The sequence below is a fragment of the Mauremys mutica genome, chromosome 6 (assembly GCF_020497125.1).
Source record: "Mauremys mutica isolate MM-2020 ecotype Southern chromosome 6, ASM2049712v1, whole genome shotgun sequence".
NCBI classification, from domain to species: Eukaryota; Metazoa; Chordata; order Testudines; family Geoemydidae; genus Mauremys; species Mauremys mutica.
In genome coordinates, this window is record NC_059077.1 from 119,077,078 (window position 1) to 119,101,644 (window position 24,567).

At 50.1% G+C, this 24,567-nt stretch overlaps 1 protein-coding gene across 5 annotated transcripts in view; it reads left to right on the forward strand.

The window, feature by feature from the left end:
• Positions 1–24,567, forward strand: part of FRMPD1 (FERM and PDZ domain containing 1) — a 66,930-nt gene that overhangs the window by 8,088 nt on the left and 34,275 nt on the right. The window contains exon 1 of one of the 5 annotated variants that reach the window (XM_045021831.1): positions 3,409–3,733. The exons of 3 other annotated variants lie outside the window; for them this stretch is intronic. The gene's annotated coding sequence lies outside the window, so the exon portion shown is untranslated. Of the gene's footprint in view, positions 1–3,408; positions 3,734–23,770; positions 23,909–24,567 lie in introns of those variants that run through there. One more of the 5 variants, XM_045021830.1, reaches the window with a different exon arrangement.

Consider the following 24,567-nt stretch of genomic DNA (forward strand, 5'->3'; position numbering starts at 1 on the left):
TTTCATATAACGTGGCTGCTTTCCACAGAAAATTGTGATTTTGGGTGGGGAGGGTCAAGCGTGCGCACACACATACACACACACACACAGAAAAGCTTTTGGATTTCAGCTAGAAACCAAAATATCTGGATTTGGCTATGCTGCTGCAGTGTCTCCTGGGAATTGTAGTTTGGGGGCCTCATGTTCCCATTCTCATCTATTGGTCTGGCTCCCCAGCTGGACTTCACCTCCCATGATGCACTCTGGCGATGCCACTGTCATGATGCACCACTCCCCATGCCAAGAGGGGAGACCATGGTGCATCATGGGAGATCTCCATAGAGGAGAATAGGAGCATGAAGCACCTGGAATATGGCTCCTGTGAGACATTGCAATAGCATTTCCAAATCAAAATGTTTCACTTCTCAGCCATAATATTTTGATTTCAGTTTTTTTGCAGAAGAAGTCAGAAAAAACGATATTTTCCAGGGTGTGGGGAATGACCCTGTTTTCTGACCAGTTCTATTTAGTGTAAGTTAACCCCCCCCTCTTGTCCTTTTGATTAAAGCATCACTAAAAGCAGATGGTAAATTTACAGGCATGAGATGCAATAAAGGAAAGAAACTGATTGTCTTGCTACAGGCTTCTGAACCCCAAGTCTGTTCAGTGCTCCCCCTTCTGATGCTGTGTGCCCGGCCCGTGGCTGGTGGAGAAAGCATTACCCTCTCTTGTAAAGAGAGAGGGCTACAGGAAATTCCGGGGGGAGGGTGGAGAGTGGAGGAGGGGCTAGACCCAGCAGGAGACTTTTTGTTTGATGTTTGTACCGCGCCTTGCACAGTGGGGCCCAGATCTGTGGCTGGGGCTTGGAGGTGCTGCTACTCCTAATAATTGACAATAAAATAGCGAAGGGTAACTCTAACCTTTTCAGTTTCATAGGAGTTTTAAACCTTTATGCTGTAAATGTCTCCTGAAATGGCAAAACCCAAGACACGGGATATGAACTGTGAGCAGGGTTTGAATTGTTCATGGTGGGCTGGTGAAAGATGAATTAATTCAGAGAGAAAAACAACTTTATCAGCCCTGCACTCTAACCCAAACCTGATAAGTGACCACAGCAGCGTTAAGGCAGAGTAACTTCCCCCCACGCGCGGAACGTGTGACAGTCAGATGGGTTGATCTGTTGATATAAATTGATACTGAAAAAGCAGAGCAGATCGCAGTTAAGGGCTGGCGTTGGAGCACGAGTTTAAAGCTGGTGTCTGTATTGGTTCTAGGTATCTGTTGGAGATGGAAGTGGAAGACTTACAGAGCACGTTATGAACAGTGTTGTAGACAATACGATCATCAAAGGAATGTATGAGTCTTTCCCCTTCACTCCTGATTTCCCTGCATTTAAGGGAAATGGATGGAGCGTGTCCTGCTGGAATCTTAACTGCCACTAAATGTAGATTTTGTTTGCTAACGAGTCCTCAGTATAGTGAAGCGTGAGCATCTGTCGGCCCAGACAGGTTTCCAGGGACTGGAATGCAGCTGTGGGCTTTGCTCCTTGTTCCTGCAGGCCTGTTGGGGACCGCCACTGAGACGAGCCTCATGTTCCCTGCTAAGGGCCAGGCTCTGGCTTTCATTGCACACACCATGCAGGCATTCAGGGACTTGCCTGGTGTGGGGTCCTTGCTTGATAACCTTGACTGTCTCACACAGCCTGACCAGCTCCCAGGGGCAAAACTCCCTCTGGTTTGTCTTGTGCTGAAAACAAGGACACCGTTTCAGCACTGGGCTGTGACCCAGACGCTCTCCTACTCCTTGTGGCTAGTGAGGATGAACAGTGCTGCCCGGAATGGGCGGGGCTGGGTAACCTTCCGAGGTGCCCAGAGACCTAGATCCTCTTAGAATACAGCGCAGGTGGTGGGTTAAAGATACGGAGCCAGATCTTCAGCTGGTGTGAACTGATGTAGCGCCATGGAAGTCAATAGGGCCATGCTGAGGATCCCAGCCAGGGTGCTAAATGGGCACTAGTTGCAAAGCCAAAATAAAATGGACTGAATATATAACTGGGCCGTGTTCAGTGAGGAGCCAGCACCAGGAGCACTCGGTGATGGGCTCATGGAGGCTTCGGTTGCTTGAATAGGTGGCCGCTTTCTACTAGGCAAAGCTTTCCAGGGCATGAGGCTTCTTTCCGGCATACCAGCTGCAGTAATCAAGCCTGGACGTAACCACTGTGGCCAAGTCTGTGTCTGATGGGATGGTGCATAGGCTGCTGGCCAGGGATTGAAGTGGCTGCTTCTTCTGCTGCCATTGGGACTTCACCGCTGCTGGGTATCTAGTAGCAGTGGTGAGGCCCCCATGTCGTGGAGCCACTTAGTGATCTGAGGTCAGTTGCCCTTGACACTCGGGGATGTTATAGGAGAGATGAGAGCCTGGCCGGGGCTCGGCTTTAGCCAGCTGCCTTTCATCCTCCTGCTGATTGTGGTAGTGGTCTGTAGTGAGACTCCTCTTCCCTGCCTGCAGCCAGTTCCCTTCTGATGCTTTGGTTTGGAGAGTCAGCCAATGGCACAACCACCTTATAAACCGCGGGGGAGGGGGATCGTGTTCCCGCTTTTCCCTGCCCGTTATCAGTGCTCGTGCATTTGGGCTCCCTCCAGAATCAGCACCTGTGCATTCAGATCACTCCCCTAGTCCCAGGGGACAACAATGAGGTTACAGTTGTCTTGGCAGGTGCACAAATCGGCAACTGTCTGTCTCTCTCCTCGCCCCTGAGAGCTCCGCCTGCCCTTTGAGGGGTATGCAGTCTAACAAGACCGACGGGAACGGTAATTCATGTACAAATGCCACTACTGTTCAGCACCCGTCAGCTGCTGCTTTTCAAAGGCTGCCGTCTTTGAGCGGTGGCTCCGGACAGGGTGTGTTTGTGTGTGCAGGGAGTTTCTGTGCAGACGTTCCGTAAATCTGCCATGGCCTCCTTAACAGATGGCCTTAATATACCGAAGTGTGTTTGGATTTCAGGCTGTTGGTTTTGACAGCCATAAGGAGGCTACATTAACTATTCTCACAATTAGGCTAACAGCTTCATAACCTCCTTCTCTGCAATTCGCAGCTTTCTTGTCCCTGTGACCTAACGAGCAGGAGCTTTTCATCCTCAGCTGCTTGGCTTCTTCTCAATTAAATGAGCTGAGCTGGAGGACCAATGACGATTAGCCAGTTTGAAGTACAGGATATCACAGCTGTGGCTTCCTTTCTTTCCCAAAGGCTTGTCCCCGGTACCAAAGTGATTGAAACAAGGCCATCGGCAGTGATCAGATAAGTGCCTGACGTAATAACACAGAGGTTAAACTATGCTAAATAGACTCTAATCCTATTAGGGAGATTTGGAGATGCTATGCCCTGTGTTCCAGGGCTTGTTTTTCTTGTGGGATGAGAATCCGTGCACCTGTAGAAGATAAGAGACGGATAGAAATGGCTTCTACCTTCCACTCTGATTTTCACAGACTTCTGTATGTGGAGGCTGGACATTATTCAAGTTCAGGAGACAGATTTTTTTGTAATGCATGGAGAGAATAAAGAAGGTGGAAAGAGCAGCTCCTTCTCTGTGCGACGCCTGACAAATGAGCACCGGACGCCTTTTTTCCTAGGGAGTCGTTTCTGTTTCAGCTTCCCAGGCTGACTTCTGATCTCAGTGATGCCAGTGAAAAAAACGCAGTGCAACTCCGCTGAAGTCCATGGGAGCGATTTCCGGATTTTTTCGGGTGGAACTGAGGTTAGACTCTTGCCCTGTGACTTTTAGATCCTTCTCCAGGCTCTGGAAAAAATAAGATCTTATTACCATGTGCACACCCTCCCACCCCACATCATATTTTGTATTGGAGTGAGATCTGCTGTGATGAGGGGAGGTGGGGGAGGATGGGATATATTTTTTTAACTCACACTTTTGTATATGGTGGTTTATAATCTTCTGAAATGTGAAAACATTAGCAACGCAGGCATAGTTCAAATAGATCCTGATCTTCAAAGTAGTGCTGCTCCCAATCTTACCAGCATCTGGCTTCCATAGTCTGTTTCCTTACGGTTTTGTATATTTGTTCTGCAGACTTTCTTTTCATTCCTCGTGTAGCACCCCCCAGGATGAGTTGTCACTCAGTGGGGACTGAACCCCAGAGATCTAGATCTAAAACCAAGAGACTTTACCAGCTGAGCTAAAGGACCCAGCTTTCTCAGCTCCAGGGCTGTCACGTGGTCAGGGATGGGCTAGTCCCTAGAAGGGGACAGAGCCGTGCTGCTTCCAGCTGGGTTACGCTAATTCGGTAATGCGTATGGAAACTGCCAGCTCTGAACTAAGATGCTCTGGGGGAAGGGTGGTCTTGTGGTGAAAGCACTTGTTTTGGGCTCAGGAGTTGTTCCGTTCTTGCGTCTACCACAGACACCCTGCACGACTCCGTCTTCGTTTCCCAGCTACAACACGAGGATGATAATTCCTTTCTCCCAGCCCTTGTCTATTAGACTGTAAGATGTCTGGAGCCAGGGTGTCTCTCTTACCATGTACCAGTCCAGGCTTAGTGCAACGGGCCCCGATCTCAGTTGGGGCCTGCATACAATTGATGATGATGAGATGCCTCAGCCGTTTGTGGCTAGGATTGATGGGAACACACGGTTCCCAGCACAGAACAACGAAAAGCTGTATTTCCTGAACCAACTAGCTTACGTTTTGCCTCAGCGGGCTATATATGGATGCTGGAGCTGAAGCGTTTGTCATACCAGCATGTTCGCGGACACCATTTAATCCTTTTACCCACATAGCTGTAAAGCCAGGGGGACTGGTTGCATCACGTGGGACGTGCGGGCAGGTGTGAAGTCTAACGCAGGTTTCCTCCTGGGAAGAATGAAAGTGTCAGCCTGGCACTTAACACAGACAGTGGTTTAAGGGGTTTGTAAGGTTACGGGTCCGAGCACAGGCTGTTTCCATTCTGGTGGCAGTAAGAGTGGGTTAGCAGGAACTTTGCAGCAGTGCCAGGTTCATGCCATCCCCTGGGCGCTGCCCGAAGGTGCCTCTTACAGCCCCTTCGTGGAAAGGCCTGTAGCCGAACGACTTGTCCCCAGGAGGCTGGCAACACGGAGCCGACCTTCTAAAGCTCAGCTACGCCGGAGGTTACTTGGTGAAGCGTGAACCCAGGGCTGGCACTAGAACTGTAATTCTTGGTGCTACAGCCCAGGCTGCAAGATCACTGAGTTTTCTCAGCCATCCTTAGTCCCTGCTGGCCAATGCAGACCAGAAGAGTCCCCCGCAGGGCAAAGTGAGTTCGGAAGGGCTGGCCTAGCGTTACCCGTTAACCCACGAGGTCTCTGAGCAGTGGGTGGTGTCAGTCAGAGAATGGCAGGCTGCCTGGGCGGTCCGTAACATAGTCCGGAAGATCTCTCGTCTGCAGGCTGGTTCCCACCCCGGTGTCAATGAATTGCAGACATGGGCTCCAGCTTTGGAGGTATATCAAGCTATACTTAGACACATCAGTCATATTGAAAATCTCCGTACGTTTCGCTGGGCCAGGCAGGCTTTCGCTTAACAAGGGCAGAAGGCACAGAGAGGGGATTTCCTGCCTGCACACGCCAGTCCTCTTCTCCAGGCCGCAGCTGGTTATGTAGGAGATACTCCGTGACTCTCGGCTGCTTGGGGGCAGACTGGCCAGCTGGAGAGTTAAGCAGCAGGCCAAAGAGGTAGGTGTCACTATGGGAGCGCAGGTTCTCCTGCTGGTGGCAGCACCTCCCACCCCTTGGCCAGCTTTGTAGGGGAAGGAGACAGCTGGCGATGGGCTCCCAGCTAGCAGCAGCTCTTCTGGGGGCATTGCAGACCCAACACGCGAGGGCTGAGTTTCTATACTTCGAGCCGCACATGTGACACCTGCCCCATCCCCTTAATCCTCCCCACTCCGTTAGTCTCCTTTGGTCAGCATGCTGGCTGGTGGCCCCATCACCCTGCCAAGCTGCTGGAACTCAGGAGGGACCCTTCATCCCAGCTGCTCCAGCCGCCCAAGACCGTAGCAGCTGCTGGCCTCGGGGTTAAGGGCCCTGCAGGCAGGGTAACCGAAAGAAACTTGATCCGATCTTTTCAAAGACGACCCCAGGGTGGACTCTCGTGAGGGCTGGGTTTCTCATCCGTTGTCATTGTTTACAATTTGTGTGATCACAGCACCGTCCAGCCCAGCCGCGGGCCAGGATCGCGCTGTGCCAGGTGCTGTACAGCCACAGAACAAAATGATGGGCCCTGCCCTAAAGAGCTGCCACTTGAAGCAGAAGAGGCAACAGACAGATGGGGGAGCACAAGGACCCAATGAGACCATACCAGTTGGGCTGATGGGCAGCGGTCTCTGCACACCGGCAGCCAAGCCATTGCCAAGTTCTTGGGAGGTGTCCCAGCGAAGGAGGGGTTTGAAGGAGGACGAGGGGGTAGTTTTGCAGATGATTATGGAGCCGCCTCTCGAGTGTGGGAGCCGCACAAGAGAGAGCACAGAGGGGCTGGTTTGAAATTGTAACCAGTGGTCAGTGAGCCGTGTTGCCGTGCCTTAGCCTGCCACCGCCCGGGACCCACGTGTGCTCTTGCCTGGAGCTGCAAAACAGGCAGGGTCCGTTGTGAGTGTGATGCTGGGGCACTGGCTGGTACAGCTGAGGGCTTTAGCCCATTTAGTGGAGCAACGGAAAGTGTTCTGAAGTGCATGCAAGTAGGAGGCAGGCTGGACTAGTGGTCAGGGCACTAGCATAGGGCTCGGGAGAACTGGGTTCGAGTCCCTGCTCCGCCACAGGCTCCCTGTGTGACCTTGGGTAAGTCACTTGGCCTCTCTGTGCCTCAGGTCCCAGCTGTCCAATGGCGATACCAGCCATGCCCTGTCCCCAGGGTGCTGCGAGGAGAAATACAGTAGAGCGTGAGGGCTCGCAACACTGCAGTGATGGGGGCAGAGAAGTGCCTTCCCTTGATAGGTTAAATTGGTGCAGCTCACCAGAATGGATGGGTGTCATTGGCCCGGGCACCCCAGTGTAACCTCACGATTGTAAGTGACCGGGAGCCTTGGATTTAAAGATCCCAGGTGGTGCTGTGTTTGCATAGCTGCCTCTTGCTTTGCTCCCTGGGAGCCTCAGCGGTGAGTGCCAGGGCACGTCTACATGAACAGCTCGTTCGTGGCGAATCTACCCCGCACTAACTGGCTGTGTGGCCCCTGCTGCCGGGTGCTACCAATTCCCAAGTGTGCTTTGATCTAGCTGGCCGTGAAACAGGAGTAGGTCAGTGGGCACTAGGACATCTTGAGTGCCTGCTGGCAGGGTCCGCGTGGACAGGTAGTGCGTGGCAAGCCAGGCCATACAGCTGCAGTGCACCCACCCGCCACGCTGTTCATACACACAAGCCCTCACTGGGTCTTCCTTGTGCTCCTGAATGGCCGGCAAGGAGGGAGCTGTCCATCGGCAGGTGGGGGCTTGGGGCAGCCGGGGAGGCAAACCGAAACTCTGTCTGCTCTCTGTGTACATGTGCTCCCATCCCCAGAGGCAGCCAGGTGATAACAAAGGCTCTCGGTGTGCGCTGTTGGCTTTCCCAGGGTTGCCACCTGAAAGCCCCAGCGGCTGCTGCAGGAATCAGCCTGCTGCTGCTGTTCCCACGCTGGCCGCCTTGCGACTGTTTCCAAGTGATAAGGTGCATGTCTCTGGTGTCTGGCACGGCCACCGCCAGGCGGGTGGTCACCGTTCTAACAGCACTGAGGGGCCCACCCGCCCCAGGCCAGATGCGCTACGTCCCAGGCCATCAGACAGTAATTAGCACAGGCGGTGTGGTGTTTCTGGAGAGCCCTGGGAGCTTTTAAGCGGGGTGCAGCAGTTTGGACCCAAGTGGGACTGGGTTTGTTTACGTCTCTTTGCTTTGATGCCCTGCTTTAATGGCTCTGTGGTGTCACAGGGAAGAGTGAGTGGGATGCTTGAACTCCTTCTCGGAAGTGGCCTTCACAGCCAGAGATGCCCGGATTCTTAATGTGCTGGGTCCCAGTGAGGGTGGAGGGTTCTGGCAGTGCTGCCAAAGCTGAAATTCCCCAAGTTGTTGTGTGTATTAGCACCTAAGAGCCCAGGAATGGAGCAGGACCCCAGTGGATTAGGTGCTGTAAAAACAGTCAGGCCTGGCCCCAAAGAGCTGGCAATCTCTGCATCAGACAAGAGGATACAGATAGATGGGGGAGCACAAGAAACAAAGAGACGGTTCTGGTCAGCATGGTGGGCAGTGGTCTCTGCACACCTGTGGCCTAACCCTATTCTGTAGCCATCATGGCAAAGGAGAATAGCAAGGTGACTCTGTGGATGGCAGAACTTGTATAGGCAGCAGCAGGTTTAAAACCAACAAAAGGAAGTACTTCTTCCCTCAACGCACAGTCAACCTGTGGAACTCCTCGCCAGGGGATGTTGTGAAGGCCAAAAGCATAACAGGGTTCAAAAAAGAATTGGACATGTCCTCCATGAACTTGTCTATCAATGGCTATTAGCCAAGGTGGTCAGGGATACAATCCCGTGCTCTGGGGGTCCCTATACCTCTGGCTGCAAGAAGCTGGGACTGGACGACAGAAAATAGATCCCTGTTCTGTTCATTCCTTCTGGGGCACCTGGCATCGGCCCCTGGGCTGGATGGACCATAAGTACGGTTCTAATGGCTATGGGGAGCATGAGGGGCAGCACGACGGTGCTCAGTTGAACATGTAGCTAGCACGTGGGTGCTGGCGGCTGGTTGGAGCTGGGAGTGGACATCTCAGTGAATGAGCTGTCTACACCTGTGGAGAGCAGGGGAAACTGAGAGTGTTTCTGTGCCTGTATGAGGCCCCCCCTACACCACCACCCCTCAAGAGAAGCTTTTGGCCGATTGTTTCAAAGTCCTGATTTTTTGCTGCAGGCGCTGGGACCCCGTCGCATGAAAAGTGGATGCTTTTTCCTTCCAGTGGACGGGCTCACAATGCATGGCTCCCCTTCCTGCCTGCATCCAGTGCAACGGGCCTGGAGAGGCAGGAGAGGCAGGGCCTCATGGACCATGCTTCCCTCCCCGGGGCAAAGGGCTGAGATGGAACCTTAGACCCTCCTATTTCTGGGCAGCCTTGCTCATCAAGGCCCCGCGTGGCACCCAGACCTCCTGAGGCTACATCTGAGCACCTTCAGCTTGAAGGGCTAAGTCTGCTGCAGCACAGGTACGTGCAGCATCTGATAGACAGCCCCACGGATTCCAGGAGCCTCTTCCAGGCTGAGACGGGGCTGAGAGGCTGTGCCGAGGTCCGCCGTGCGTGCCACGCAGCGAGGTCCTGTTTGCATTACCTAGAACCCAGCACGCTGCATGGGCCTGCAGTGTCACCTGCATCACCCTCTTCAATCCAAAGCACCGGCTGTCTGTGCGGGATGGGTTAGACATGGATAAATGTTTCCTAAGGACTAGACAGAGACCTGGATCAACTCTGAGCCCAACCTCAAGCGCCTGAAGTTGAAAGAATTAACCCACTGCACTACTTGCCCAGCTCGCTCTGGTCAGCGTGATCGGAGCAGGCTGTGGCTAATCTCAGCACGGGTACCTGTGCAGGGTGTTCCTGGTGCTGGACCTGCGTGGAGGAGGGCCTGGTTCCTGACCCGAGGAGCAGCAGGGTCTGTTCCTGGCAGTTAAGAGATGTGAGTTTGTTGTTCAGTTTAAATCCCAGAGATGGGGATGGGCACTGCTAATACCTGCTTGTCTATCAATGTACCTCCTCCCCCCAGCCCTGTCACTGCAAGGTTGGGTCTTCTGAGCTTGCTGTCACTTCCATTGGGCTGCTTTTCTTACCGGACTTGTTTGCATAGTTGTTATAACCAAAGGACAGAGTGGTCACTCGGGTTATGTTTGTAACCTTCACCAATAAGAATGAGGAGTACTTGTGGCACCTTAGAGACTAACAAATTTATGTGGGCTAAAACCCACTTCATCGGATGTATGCAGTGGAAAATACAGTAGGAAGAGACATACACACACACACACATATATGAAAAAATGGGTGTTGCTATAACGAGACTAATCAATTAAGATGAGCTATTATCAGAAGGAGAAAAAAAACTTTTGTAGTGATAATCAGGATGGCCCATTGATTAGTCTCGTTAGTGTTGGTTATATCTTCCTACTGTAGTTTCCACTACATGCATCCGATGAAGTGGGTTTTAGCCCACAAAAGCTTACGCCCAAAGAAATTTGAAGTCTCTAAGGTGCCACAAGGACTCCTCGTTCTTTTTGCTGATACAGACTAACACAGCTACCACTGAAACCTTCACCAGTAATGTATATTCTTCTGAGGCCATCACAGGGACCATTGTGTTAAAAGAGACGGGGCTCTGTCCTGCCAACAGTTGCACACGTGAGCGGCCCCACTTAACCCTAGGAGATTACGTGACATGAGTAAAGTTGCTCGCCTGTGTAACCTGGCAGGATCTGAGCCTAAGGGTTTCCACTATGAACGCAAGAGAACAAGGAGCAGTCACTCTGCCTCTTGGGAGGACGGAGACTGCAGATCAATATCCATTAATAACAGGCTGTTCTCTGCAGCAGCACCGCAGGAGCATGCAGTTAACGCAGCATTTTGATTTGGGGATTTTTCCCTCCAGGGATGCACCCTGGTGGCTCACAGCAGCCCAAAGAAATGCCTAGAAGATGGGAGAGGCAATGAAATACCATATTCATAGTCGTGTTGGGACAGCTTTCGGATTTGTGCAATTCCCTGGCCCATGTTGAGCAGAAGATCAGATTAGCCTGTCATAATGATCCCTTCTGGCCTTAAAAATCTACCTGTGGTACATATGGTCCCATTAGGTAGCACCTGAGTGCCTCACAATCCATAGCGCATTTATCCTCTCCACACCTTGGGATGGGGGGCAGCGCTAGTATCCCCCTTGTACAGTGGGGAAACTGAGGCACAGAGAGGTTAAATGACTTGCCCAAGGTCCCAAGTCTGTGGCAGAACAAGAACTTGAACCCAGATCTCCGTCTGGTGCCCTAGCTACCAGACCATCCTTTCTTCCATGAAAATGCGTCTCCTCTATCAAAAGCCCTGGGCTAGCAGTCTGCTTCAGTCTCATCGCAGCAAGGCTACAAGTGCTTGCTGTGCGTTCTCTCTGCAGTCTCATTTTCAGATGCCAAAACATTTAATCATGTTATGGAAAAATATATGCAATATAAATAATGATGGAGGGAAAATAACCATAAGCATTTATGCCAGAGGTGGCCAATTAGCAGCCCCGGCATGGAAGGTTTCAGAGCAGGGGTGGTTTCACAAGTCTCTTTAGTCTGCATTTTTGTTGTGGGATCTGTGGGGGCCAGAGTGGAGGGGGCTAGCGCTAAGATGCGGCAAAATTGTTTGACAGTCCTGACCTTTCGCCCCTGGGAGAGCGAGGGGACGGAGGAGAGGAGTCCTCCTCTCGTGCTGTTTCTGTAGCAAGCGTAGGGAACGCTGCTGTGATTCATGTGGCATCTTGCTAGAGGAAGAGATAGCCGGGGATGCAGCCGTTATGGTCCCTGTCAGGTTCCTGAGCCTCGTCTGGACCAAGTGAGGTAGAGGAGGTCCCTGTAGGATCTGCCCCAGGTTTTACACAGGTCACTGCATGTGGGGGATAGAACAATTCAGAAGAAAACTGTTTGCTGAAAGTCACGGTTGCCTTCATCCATAACTCAACCCCACCCACCAGGAGAGAACAGGTATAATGGGATTTGATTTATGCCACACAGGTCCCCTGCTGTGAAACTTACACCACGTTATGTACATTATGCTAATTACTGGACAAGAGACACACAAGTCACAACATGCAGCCTGAAGGTTAGGTTGGAGATTCATGGTCATGTATGTAAGCCCTGGAAAGGCAGATTAAAAACTTGTCTGGCGTTTGCATGAGCCCATCTCCAATATGATGCTTTATTTTTAAGATGAGGTTGCTGTGATGACTTTTCAGTGTGACAGTTTTTATTGAAATGTGGTGATTCTCAAGGTATTGCACAACCTTTGCTCCGGTGTTGCTCCCGCGACAGCTGACTCCACACCCTGTAGGAGCTTGGGTCAATTTTCTGGCCAGCTGCAGATACAGGGCACAATCAATAACTCTGTTAACTTTATTTCATTAATAGAGTCCCTGACTATCCGTTATAAGCCACTGAGGCTTTTTGCCTCTTAAATCTAAAAGTTTTCCCTATAATCTGGGATCTAACGCTAGCCAGCTATTAAACTGCTGCAGTTCTCGTTTCCAGGAAGGTGAATCTGGGTAAAGAGGGGGTTAATTTTGTGCTAACTTTAACAGTTCAGAAGTTACCAAAAAGCTGCCATAGTCCCAGTTTTCACCTCACTGAACAAACGTAATCCAGGTAATAGAATGAAAACCCCAAGGAGTGACCATGTTAATTACACTGCTGCTCTTGAAAGATCCCTAATGCCCCCTCCCCCACCTTGAAACAAGGTGGGGGTTTTAAATTGTTTAATTATTTGTCAAGGGTTATTTATAGGAAGGCAGGCAGAGCACTGTAGGAAGTGGCAGTAATAACAGCAGAAGGAAAATAGCCCAATATCGGTTGACCACATGGACTGTGACAATTTTTTGGGGACCGGGGACCAGGAAACCACAGTTCAGGCTTCAGCTAAGCAGGAGTTCAGGCTCTGGCTAAATACACTTGAGGAGTTTGGACCCGTACGCTATCCCTTGTGCGCAGACAGGAAGTCCTGTGTAGGCTGGGGCAGAAATTAACAGCTGTTACCTTGTATGCCGAGGAAGTTATGCTGGAAGATCTCCCATTAGAAGGTATCTGAGCAGGCTAGTTCTTCAAAAACATCATAACAATCCCTAGCTCTCACATACCGCTTTACAAAGGAAGTCGCTATCATTATCCCCATTATACAGATGGGGAAACAGAGGCACAGGAAGTGGCTTGCCCAAGATCACCCAGCTGGCCAGTGGCAGAGTGAGGAGTAGAGTCCATGTTTCCTGAGTCTCAGGCCAGTGCTCTATCCACTAGACCCCACTGCCTCCGAAGAATGAGGGGGACAAACTTGGAGCTGGCTCCTCTTTCCATTGAAGTCAATGGCAAAAAGCCTGTTGACTTCAGCAAGAACTGGACCAGCCCCTCAGCACTCTCTCCAAGAGAATGCAGGGAGCTGAATAGCCTCAGGAGCATCTGTAAAGTAAAGTGAAGAACGTGAAGCTTACAGGATGGAAATGGAAAAATTCAAAGTTGTCTCAGGTGTGAACAAATTCTGCTCTGGGGAAAGAGCTTGGAATTCTAGGTGAAGGTCTGACTGCTCATTAGGGGATGTAGAGACAATTCCCTGGTGCAAGGACGGGGAGCTGTATGCCCAACTCCCCTAGCCAGCTTTGAACATCTCAGTGCTAGAAAATAAATCCAACTCCAAGGACTCTTAAAAGGGAATGGAAAGTTTGTATTCGTTCAACTTCAAACACGTCTAATAATCCTACGTCTACACTAGCACTTTTCCTTAGCAGCTGTCAAAATGTCTCACGAAGGAGGTTGGTGTCATTATCCCCATTTTACAGATGGGGAAACTGAGGCACATAGGGGCAGTGACTTGCTGGAGGCCAGTGGCGGAGCCAGGATCAGAGGCCAGCTCTCTGGAGTAGCAGTCCAGAGCTCTATCCACTAGGCCAGGAGTTGGCAACCTTTCAGAAGTTGTGTGCCGAATCTTCATTTATTGACTCTGATTTAAGGTTTCGCGTGCCAGTAAAGCATTTTAACGTTTTTAGATGGTTTCTTTCTATAAGTCTATAATATATAATTAAACTATTGTTGTATGTAAAGTAAATAAGGTTTTTAAAATGTTTAAGAAGCTTGATTTAAAATTAAATTAAAATGCAGAGCCCCCTGGACCAGTGGCCAGGATCCAGGCAGTGTGAGTGCCACTGAAAATCAGCTTGCGTGCCACCTTCAGCACCCGTGCCATAGGTTGCCTACCCCTGCACTAGGCCATCTCCCTCCTTTAGCGACTCTTGGCTTGATCCTGTAACAGTGGGCTAGATGGGCTCCTAATCGAGAAGCTACTGCTGACCTTAAATTTATACTTTGCAAACTGTTCAAAGAAATAAAAGAGCCCTAAATACTCCCCAGACTTATTCAAAACCCTCTACTGCGCATGTGGAAAGAATCTCGCGTCACTGCAGCCATACATGATGAAAATCTCACCCTCTGATTCCATCTGACAAGCTCGATGTGTTTGAAGATTCCTTAGTATCACAAGCTGCACGACATCTCCTAGAATCCTCCTGTATTTCATTCCTTCCTCCCATGTGCTAGAAGATATGTTGCTGGAGGTTCAGGCGTCATTCTGTCTCCGAATGCCACTTCAAGTCATTAGCTACAAAAATCTGTGGCTCTGAGCCTGCAAACACACACCTACTTAACTTTACTCATGTCCATTAAGCTAAGCGTGTGCATACATTTTAATGCCTGGAGTCTATAGGAGCAGCAGGAAGCCTGCAAATAACTTGGACTTATTTAAATACTGACTTGCTATTTGTATATCCTATTGCAGAGGAGCCCATCATGGAGCAAGTCCCCATTGTGGTAGCACTGTACAAAGACAGATCAAAGACATGACAAACTCTCAAAAGAGAGCGGTTCTATTTTCTAGTTCTCTGCAATATCAAAAATGAAAAATAATTCTACCCTGCAATAGAAAATGTGATCTAAGGCTTGGAAATTCCACTCCCTTACTTGCCCCCGGCAAGCAAAGACTGATGCAGAATCCAAGCTCTCTTTTAAAAATTGCATCTAGCCCTTGTGGTTGTGCACAAAGCTGGTTGAAACACAGAATTTTCATCCAGTGGGAAATTCTGACATTTCAAAATGTATTTTCCCCATTGGAGCAAAAACAAAAAATATTCAACATTTCCCAGCAAATGAAGTGTTCCGAAGAAGTCAGAAGGGGTACAAAATGTTTTGATATTACCAAAACAAAACGTTGTTGAAATCAACATGTTCCTTTAACCCTTCTGAGGGGAAAAATGTTCTATCTGAAAAATTTTGGACAGGTTCTAGTTGTGAATATGCAGCTAAATGTAAACCTGTGCTGTGTGTCTGAGTCTGCAGAAAGCACCAGTGCCTTTGCGGCTGCCCATAGCTTTCTCAACCTGGAGCAGAAACACACACTGACACTATTCAGTGGGGTAGGAGAAAGAGGACTTAAAGCTGAGGGAGACGCCCCCATTGCAGGAGCTGCTTGTGCTAGTGGTAGAGTATTTGAAACCTCCTCCTCCATCACAGCAACCAAGAGGCTGGAGAGGGTAGAATATTGAAGATTTTCCTGATTCCCCCACCAGCAGCCCGGGGGTGGGGTTGGGGATAGGATGCTCCTCATTGGCAATAGCCAGAAGAGGTCTACGCACTTCAAACCTATCAGAGACCTGCCAGCCAGAGGCTGATAAAGATGTTCCACCCTGGCATGCATCCTAGCACCCTTCACTACCGTACCACCATTTTGGAGGTTGAGGGCAACATGGCTTCTCTCCAGGAAATGCCTCTGGCCTGTAGATACCTGGCATTGTTTTATACGGCTCCCTGGCTGGCGTTGCTCGAGCCCTGCTATCTGATTCAGCAGCAGCATTGCTTCGAAAGAGAATGAAGTCTCGGGGTTTCCCATGAGACATCTGTGACTCCTTACATTGGCTCTGTGTAGCCGCCTCGCCTGTGTAATGACAGATGTGCCACGAGAGATCTGCGTCCGTCCTCTCTTCAGAGTTTAAGCCCCTCTTGAATATTTGGCTCCTGGGAGAGCCGCGGTTCCGTGGTGACATGCTCGTGGGCTGGGCTATAAAATTAGATGCAATGGAGTTGTGCTGGTGTAAGTGGGGCCCAAACCTGAAACCCTACTTTAGTCCAAGAGAAGAATGCAGGGCTGAGTGCTCCCTGGGCACCCCCGGCAGTGTTTCGGCACAGAGAGCCTGCTGTGTTGCGTGCAGTAGCCGTGTGTGCTCGGGGAGGGAATACCAGCAGGCAGGGCTAGACCGTGGCGTTCTGGCCGGGCTCGTGTATCTGCACAGGGCTCCAGGTGCAGCCACCCATTCTGCAGCCTGGTGTGGAGGAGGATTGGGGCTATGACCCGGACCCTTTGCTGCTGGTTGCTGTGCTGCCTAGGACCAGTCCTGGTGAGTCACTGGGTGGTTGGCCCCTGTGCTGGGGTCTCCCCTTGCCTTTTGGGCACCCCCTTAAGAGGCAGGACACAATAAGAACGGCCAGACTAATGGTCCATTGAGCCCAGTGTCATGTCTTCTGCCAGTGCCAGATGCTTAAAGGGGAAGGAACAGAACACGCAATCATCAAGTGCGATCCATCTCTTGTCGTCCACTCCCAGCTTGAGGCAATCTGGCCCTACCTTCCTAGCTACCCTGCAACTTCAAGCCTTGAGCAGGAGAGACCAGCTCAAACTGCCCATCGCGGCCACGCCTGGTGTCACTGAGGGTTCAGCCACCGAGATCGGTGCCTCTCTGCAAACATGACTGTCACCCAAGTGTCTGACCCTGGTTAATGCCCTGGAGAAGCTGCACCAGTGCACGTCATGCTGCACTGCTGCAAACCACATCTGCACGAGGGGCTAGCACTGGCACAGTCAAGGGAGAGCAGTGGTGAAAACAGTGAGCTGTCCCCACTAGCCTGGGTTGAGCACATGGCCCCCTGTGCCTGGGGAGTGAGCAAAGCTCAGAGGTGAGCCTGGCAGGCAGGGATACTCTCCAGCCTCCTCTCCTCCTGCTTTGATCCCGCTAGACCCGCCTCACAATTCCCCTGAGGGCCCTATTGGCCTGGGTATCTGTCTGTCTCCCTCTGTCCCCCAGTCAAGTCTCTTTCAGTGTCAGGGGCGGAACTATAGGAGCCTGCAGAGTCTGAGCTGACAGCTGGGCGCTCCAACGAGGAGGAAGTCCGTTCTCCCGCCTCCTCCCTACCCATCTCTTGGGGGGGGCTCTGTGCTTCTCACCTGGGCACCTACTAGCCCTCCCCCACCCCCTCTGGCTGCAGCATGCTTGTCAGCTCTCTGCTCCCCCCAGACCTCCCTGGCTGCTGCAGTGGGGGTGGTGGGCTGTCAGGGTTCCCTCCCCACTCTGAACTCTGGGGTAAAGATGTGGGGACCCACATGGAAAAACCCCCTAAGCTTATTTCTACTAGCTTAGGTTTAAAACTTCCCCAAGGCACAAATTCCTTCCTTGCCCTTGGTATCACTGCCACTACCAAGTGATTTAACATTTAGGGAGGGCCACTTGGAGCCCTGCCTCCCCCAAAATATCCCCCCCCAAGCCCCTACACCCCCTTTCCTGGTGAGGCTTGAAAATAATATCCTAACCAACTGGTTACAAAGTGAGCACAGATCAACCCCCCTGGGTCTTTAGGACACTGAAAAAACAATGTTCTTAAAAGAAGTTTATTTAAAAAGAAAATCACCTCTGTACAATCAGGATGGAAGATAGCTTTACAGGGTAACAAAGATTCAGAACACAGGATTTCCGCTCTAGGCAAAACTTTAAAGTTTACAAAAACAGGTATAAACCTCCCTCTTAGCACAGGGAAAATTCACAAGCTAAAACAAAAGATACTCTAATGCATGTCCTTGCTATTACTTACTATTTCTGTAATATTAGATGTATCATTTCAGTAGGAGCTGGATTACTTGCTTGGTCTCTGTCTCCTGAGAGAACACCCGCAGAGCACAAAACAAAGCTCCCCCCCATTTACAAGTATCTTCTTTCCCCATTGGTCCTTCTGGTCAGTTGCCAACTAGGTTATTTGAGCTTCTTAACCCTTTACAGGTAAAGAAGGGATTTTATGCTACCTTTAGCTGTATGTTTATGACAGGGGATCACTCTTCCAGGGCGGATCTCCCTTAAAGCACAGCGGTTTGAGCAGTTCTGTTGCCCACGCTGGCCCGTGTGCCTGCTGGGATGCAGGTAGCAGTTTGGTTTGTTAGTATCAAGCCATGCGCTGTGTGTTCTCTGACCCTGACACCATGAGAATCCACACTTCAGGCTGCTGTCTCCATCCGGGAGTGGGAGGTGGGGGTGTCTTCTGCACCCTGTTTCTCCTTTCATAATTAAGGAAGGAGAAACCTAAGGTTTGCTCAAGCAGCCTCCTCGGAGAGGGCATGCAGGAATCATGCAGCCACGTGTTGTTGGACTAGAGGCAGGAATCCCTGCAATACTGCTGCTCTCTCAACTCGCCAGTTTTGAACACTATCTTAAAATTCATGCGATTTAAAAAAAAAAAAAATACAGCTTGGGTGGTTCTTATTTGCCGTCGGGTTCATATTTTCAAGCTTTTCTGACCGCTGTAAAATGGATTGTGCGTCCATCACGAATGGAATTAATATCACTCCCCCCCCCCATTAGTTGAACTATCGTATGCATTAGACAGTTTTTAAAAAGGCTGTTTTCTCTGCTGCTTCTATTACAGTGTGTGTCCCAGGAAAGCCAGAAGTGGGGCCGTCAGAGCTAAACACGCATTTGCAGAACTTACCGGATTGTTATCATTATGTATTTGATTGTTTGCGATAGCACCTAGGCGACTCAGTCATAAATCAGGCCCCCACTGTGCTAGGCGCTGTACAGACAGGACACCCCTGCCCCAAAGAGCTAACAGTCTAAGACAAGAGACCACAGATATAGGCGCCAACTCCATGGGTGCTCTGCACCCACCAGCAGCCAAGCTCCCCTCCTCCTCCTGCCCCACCACCACCTCCTGCTTCCCCCCTCTCCCCGCGTGCCGCATCCCCATTCCTCCGCCTACCTCCCAGCATTTCCCGCCCGGCTGCTGACAAACAGCTGTTTGGCAGCATTAGCACGCTCCCGGGGTGGGGGGGAAGGAGCGGGAACGTGGCACGCTCAGGGGAGGAAGCAGGAAAGAGGTGGGGATTTGGGGACGGAGTTGCAATGGGGGTGGGGGAAGAGGGCAGGGTGGGGGAGAGGCCTCGTGGAATGGGGCGGGGCCGGGGCGGAGCCAGGGGCAGAGGTGGGATCGAGCACCCATGGGAAAGGGGGGAAGTCGGCATCTATGACCACAGATGGGTACAGACAGATAGTGGCTTGATACTTCCTTGTGCTGCCCTACTGGTCAGCCTGTCCTCAGCACGCCAGCAGCCCGACTGTTGAGGCATTGTGGCAGAGGGGGGTTTTGAGGAGAGATGTGAAGGGGACACTGAGGTGGCTTTGGGAGGCTCACAGAAGATCCTCTCTAAGGAGCGGCATGAGAGAAAGAAAGGTGTTTGTTGGGAAATGTAACAAGCGGGATGGAGCCTGACATCATGGAGGCTGGTCAGAGGCAGGAGTCGACATCTCCACAGTGCGCGAGAGATGATCCGTCGGGAGACGTTTGCGTGGGACGTGATGGACAGAGGAGGGCGATGCGGTCAAAGTGACGAGCCAGGAAAATGACACGCTTGCAGTAGCGTCTCTGTCTCGCTAGGTATCATCCTGTGCTGGAAGCTTGTGGGCTAGGAGTGGGAGGACAGGAAGCATAAAGTATTCATGCGGAAAGGGAATTAACTCTCCGTATGCGGGGAGCCGATGCACCATGTGCCGTAATCAACAGCACTGCTCTCTTGTTTTGAACTGCTCCCCAGGCATGTGGTTTTCTTAAATACCCACCTGCCGTGCTCCGTAAGCATCCATTAACCTGCTCTGGCACAGCGCTGCCGCCTTGTTTTCTTCCCAAGTTCCTGTGTGAGCTGAACTTTCTCCTCTTTCCTTTTGGAAAGTTCATAAGCGTCCATCCCGTCAGTCCTAGTTTGTTTCCAAGGTGTCTGCGTAAGAAAAGCATCATAAAGTTGGCTGGCTAATCTAGAGGATTCTTGGCCATCTTTCAGAGACCGATGCAGTAACAACGTGACTGGAGGCAAAATTCCAGATCCTGCCGCATCAGAAAGTCAGGCAGGCCTAGAGGCTCCCCTGAGGTAGGGACAGGACAGTCCCTTTTTTAACGCCTGTCCTGGCCGTGCAGCCTTTCCTGGCAGCTGATCAAGTTGGAAAGAGCAGATGGGACAAATGCCCGTTTTGTCAAAGAGGAGGGTGAGCGGCGATGCCAGCTCGGCTCAGGCGAAGGGCAGACAGGGCTCGAGCGAGCAGCGTCGCCAACTCCAGCCTTGCATTGCGGAGGCAGGCAGGGCTTGAGTGAGCAGCTCTGGCCATCCCCATGCCGGGAACAGGGGCAGGGCTTGGGCCAGGGGGGAGCCATCAGGCTAGGCCCACGCAGTGTCCCGTTTTTCCTTTGGGAAATATCACCCTACACCAAGGATCTACTGGGGAATGGATTCTCTGCCCTTTCTTTCTGTCCACCCCGAATGGAGCAGGAAGTGAAACACATTACACAGCAGCAAAGAATCCTGTGGCACCTTATAGACTAACAGACGTTTAGCAGCATGAGCTTTCGTGGGTGAATACCCACTTCGTCGGATGCCACTCCCTGAGGGCTGAGGAGAAGCCAAAGCAGACCACTGGGCCTGGCCCCTCTCCCTCAGAGGAAAACTTGAGCTAAAAGTGGTGGGGAGAGCTTGGGTCTCATGAGGGGTTCTGTTGGGAGGGGTCTGGGTCAGCCCTAGATTCACTAAACTTCCATGGATTTCACATTTGGGTCTAAAACCAGCTGAATGTGCATGGTTCTGGCACAGAAGTTTCATACATCTCTCCTGGCAACCCTGCCATCATCTCTTCTGTAGCTGGAGTGATGCTAAATATTATTAATTATTTGTATTGCATATCCCCTAGGTGCCCCAGTCATGGAGCAGGACCCTATTGTGCTAGGAGCTGTACAGACAAAAAAAAGACCCCACCCCACAAGGGTTTACAATCTGAGTTTAAAATGAGAGACAACAGGTGGATGCAACAGCTATAGTCTGGTTTTCTTTCTATAGAGTAATACCAGTCTTCAGCTTTTCATGCTTTTTAGATTAAAATATCTTCATGGTGTCCCCTTTTATTTGTGTATTGTAGGCTACCACTGAATCTACAACTTTTTCTGATCTTCTAGTGCGTGAAAAGTGACTCTAAACATGGCATAGTGGTATTCTGGATTTCTCTTAGCTTACAGATAAAATGCATTTTTCTAACTGACTATGGACGTTATAATTATAGACTTGCAAATTCAACTTGGGATCTGAAAGTCAAACTGAGCACTTTCTGTCTCATCACTAGCCAGAGATTTTGTAGCTGGAATTCTGTAAATGACTTCTTAGCCAGAACCTATCTAGCTCCTGCTCTCATAGCTAATTAGTTCAGCAGGGCTAATTGGGCTAAAAAAAAATGTATTTCTGCCTGTAAAATCTGCGTCTGTAACTCTGAATAGACAAGGGAATGGATCTGTTAAGAAAGTAGCCATTTTGATGTAATCCTATTACTGACCAGAACCTTCAAAGGAGGTAAATAAAATTACAGGAAATGGAGCTGAAAAAGCATCTGTGGCATTTAGTCCTGCTCTAGAGATGGGGACCGAGGCTCTTGGAAGGAATTATGATATTCATGTATATAAATATTGCTTAAATAACTGACAAATAGGAATGATTTGAGTGCAGGCAGTTGTCTGGAAGCCTTGTTTTTCTACACCAGTGGCTTCCAAACTGGGGTTTGTGAAATGTTACAGGGGGTTCTTGAGAAAAAAATTCCCTAATGGCGCACAGAGCTGTCCCTAGGGACCCCGGGCAGCACTGGGCCAGCAGCCCGGAGCCCCTGGACTTCCAAGAGCTAAGCAGCTCAAAGCAAGCGTATCTATCACACTGAGGAGATTGAAACTTCAAGACTCCTTATAAGAAATGGAAAGGGGAGGTGGATATTTTTTGCTGTTATTAAAATTAACTAGGCAGCTAGTATTGTTTTTTAAAGTATTATGAAGAACAAATTTAAACTTTGTTGTAATGTGTGTCGTTTGCCTGGACTGCTCAAGACCTGAATGCTTGTAGAGGAGGAACTCTTTGAGTTGGCTTCTTAAATCCCTTCATGCTGTTTCACATCTGATACTTGATGAAACATAGGAGCCTTGTCTAATAACAAGCTTATTCAAAGTGATACAAGCTATGAAAGTGAGATCTTAGTGTTATTTTCATAATGTAATAAAAATACTGTAATGATAAAATAAGTGTGTAATAAGCATGTCATAAAAACAAATTTTATATTTCCAAGATCACTGCTTTTATCATTTATACTCAGGTAAAGGAGAAAATCCCTGGAAATATTCATTTTTAGGAGGTTCCCCAGACTTGACATTTTAGTGAAAGGGGTTCACAGGCTGTTAAAGTTTGGGAGCCACTGGTCTACATCAAAATCTCTGCACCATCAAGAAGAAAGAACTCCAGAGAGCAGATTTGTTAAGAATTGGAGCACAGTCCCCCTGACCCTTTATAGGACCATAGCAATAACACTCTGAAAGGCACCAGCTCTTCACACAAAAAGATACATGTATAGATTATTTTTATTGCTTGAAATTGCTAATGCAGTCTGGCTGTTGATGCAATTTATTGCAATTGTACAGTAAAATGATACCGCTGCATGGCTCGGTTGTATCAGGGGCCCTCATCGCCCTTTTTCAATGCTGCCATAACAAACTATTAAGATCATAAGAGATGAATGTAAAGTGTTTGCCCAGAGACACAGGGTAATGAAATCTAGAGGGTTAGCGTTGTCTTTTGAGGTTAGTCATTCTTGTTCGAACGCTTCCACGCCCAGAATACCAGTGTTCAGTGATTTGACTAGAATGGTTTGGATGAGAGTAAGAGTGAGTGGCCGTCCCTCCCTGTCAATCTTGGAGGAAGGCCACGCCCCCTTGCTGTCTTGTTCCACAAAAGGCAGTCTGGAAAAGGGGGTGGGGATTAGCTATCTTTGGCACCCAGGCCCTCTGAGCTAGGTTGGGCAATAAACAGTCTGGAGCACAAGCCCTCAGGCAGGGTAGAGCCCCGAACAGTCTACAGGGCTCTGCCCCTCAAGCAGGGAGGGCAATAAAGAGTCTAGGGCCCAGATCCTATGGCAGGGCACCAAGCTCCAGCCCTCAGGCAGGGAAGAGCAGTACAGGATCTAGTGTCCTAGCTCTGGTGGACGATAGACTAACACAGGCCTCCTGACCTATGGCAGGGAGGCTGCCACCCCAGGGATGGAGTGGTAGGGGGACCTGGGCCCACCCTCCTCCACCAAGTGCTAGCCCAGAGCCCTAACAGTGGTGGAGCATTTTGCCGCTGGGTCAGCAAGGATCCAGCCACAACACACTGACCTGGGTTCAGGCAGCCAAACTACAGTCAGCTGTCCCTGGGCCACTTCCTCCCCTCCCCTCGGGATGTACCTGGATCCAGGGGTCATCCTCCATCTCCCCGGGGCACACCACCAGTGGTAGTCCCAGCAGCTCCTCGGTGTCTGGAATGACGGGACTCTCTGGAAGCTCAGGCAAGTCCTCGGGGCAGCAGAGGTCCTCCTCAGCATCCCACTCTGGCAGCAGTGGAGAAGCATCTTTCTCCCTCAGCAGCTCCAGCACAACTGTGCTATCGGGCCCGCCTTTCATACTTCCTGTTCCTGTCCCGCCTCTCTGCTTCTGGTAGGGTGGGTGTGGCCTTCCTGGTTCTGCCCACCACATTTACTTCTGTAGTCCAAGGATTAGCAGACATCAATATAATTAATTATTAGTATATAATTTAGTTTTCAGCCACCAGTTTTAACATCATTCCTCCCAGTGTGAATGATCTTGCCAATCCAGTTCCTTGTGTAGCCGTTAATCTCCGTAGAATTCCTGTGGCTACCCAACCAGTATACATATTTAAAATGAGACAAAATTCTGTCACGGACAGGGCATGTGGCTGCTCTCTGCAGTGGACATTCCTCTCCCCAAGATAGCTGGAACTTCATCATCCAGCCAGAAACATTCCTCCAGCCTGAAGAATGACTCCCTTCTCCTTAGCACTAGCTGAAGTCGATGGGGGTAATGACCAGAAGGGTGTTTCCCTGCACTCCCTGGCCAGATGGGCTCATCCTTCCCAATGTTGCTGCCTATGTATCAGGATTTCTTTGAACGTAAACTGTTAACGCTGTTGTCAGGTTGGACCTACGTATTTTTGTAGCTCACAGGAGCGTTGACTGAACTTAAAATTTAGAATGTGGATTTGCAGGTACCTAAAATTGTAATAATGTGGAGTCATTGCTACAGAGATGAGGGAGCACTCTTCCAGAACTGGGACATAGCGCTGCTTCAGGGCACTGCAATGATGATTCTTTTTTGCACATCATGATTGCTGATACTAGAGAAGATTTAGACAGTGACTAGCCAGAATTAGTTTCTGTAATGAGGCGCTAGTGCCACAGGTGGCACCCAATAACTGTACTAATAAAATTCACACAAGATGCAGGGGATAGAACGGTAGGAAGTTCTAGATAGATTAACTCTTTCTCTTGGTAACACTGTATGTTTTATCTGTGGCAGTTTTCAACCTGCGGCTAGTGGACCCCTGGGGGTCCACAGACTATGTCCAAGATTTCCCAAGAGGTCCACACCTCCATTTGAAATTTTTTAGGGATCTGCAAATGAAAAAAGGTTGAAAACCACTGATCTACAGCACCGATTTGTGGGTTTATACAAAGTAA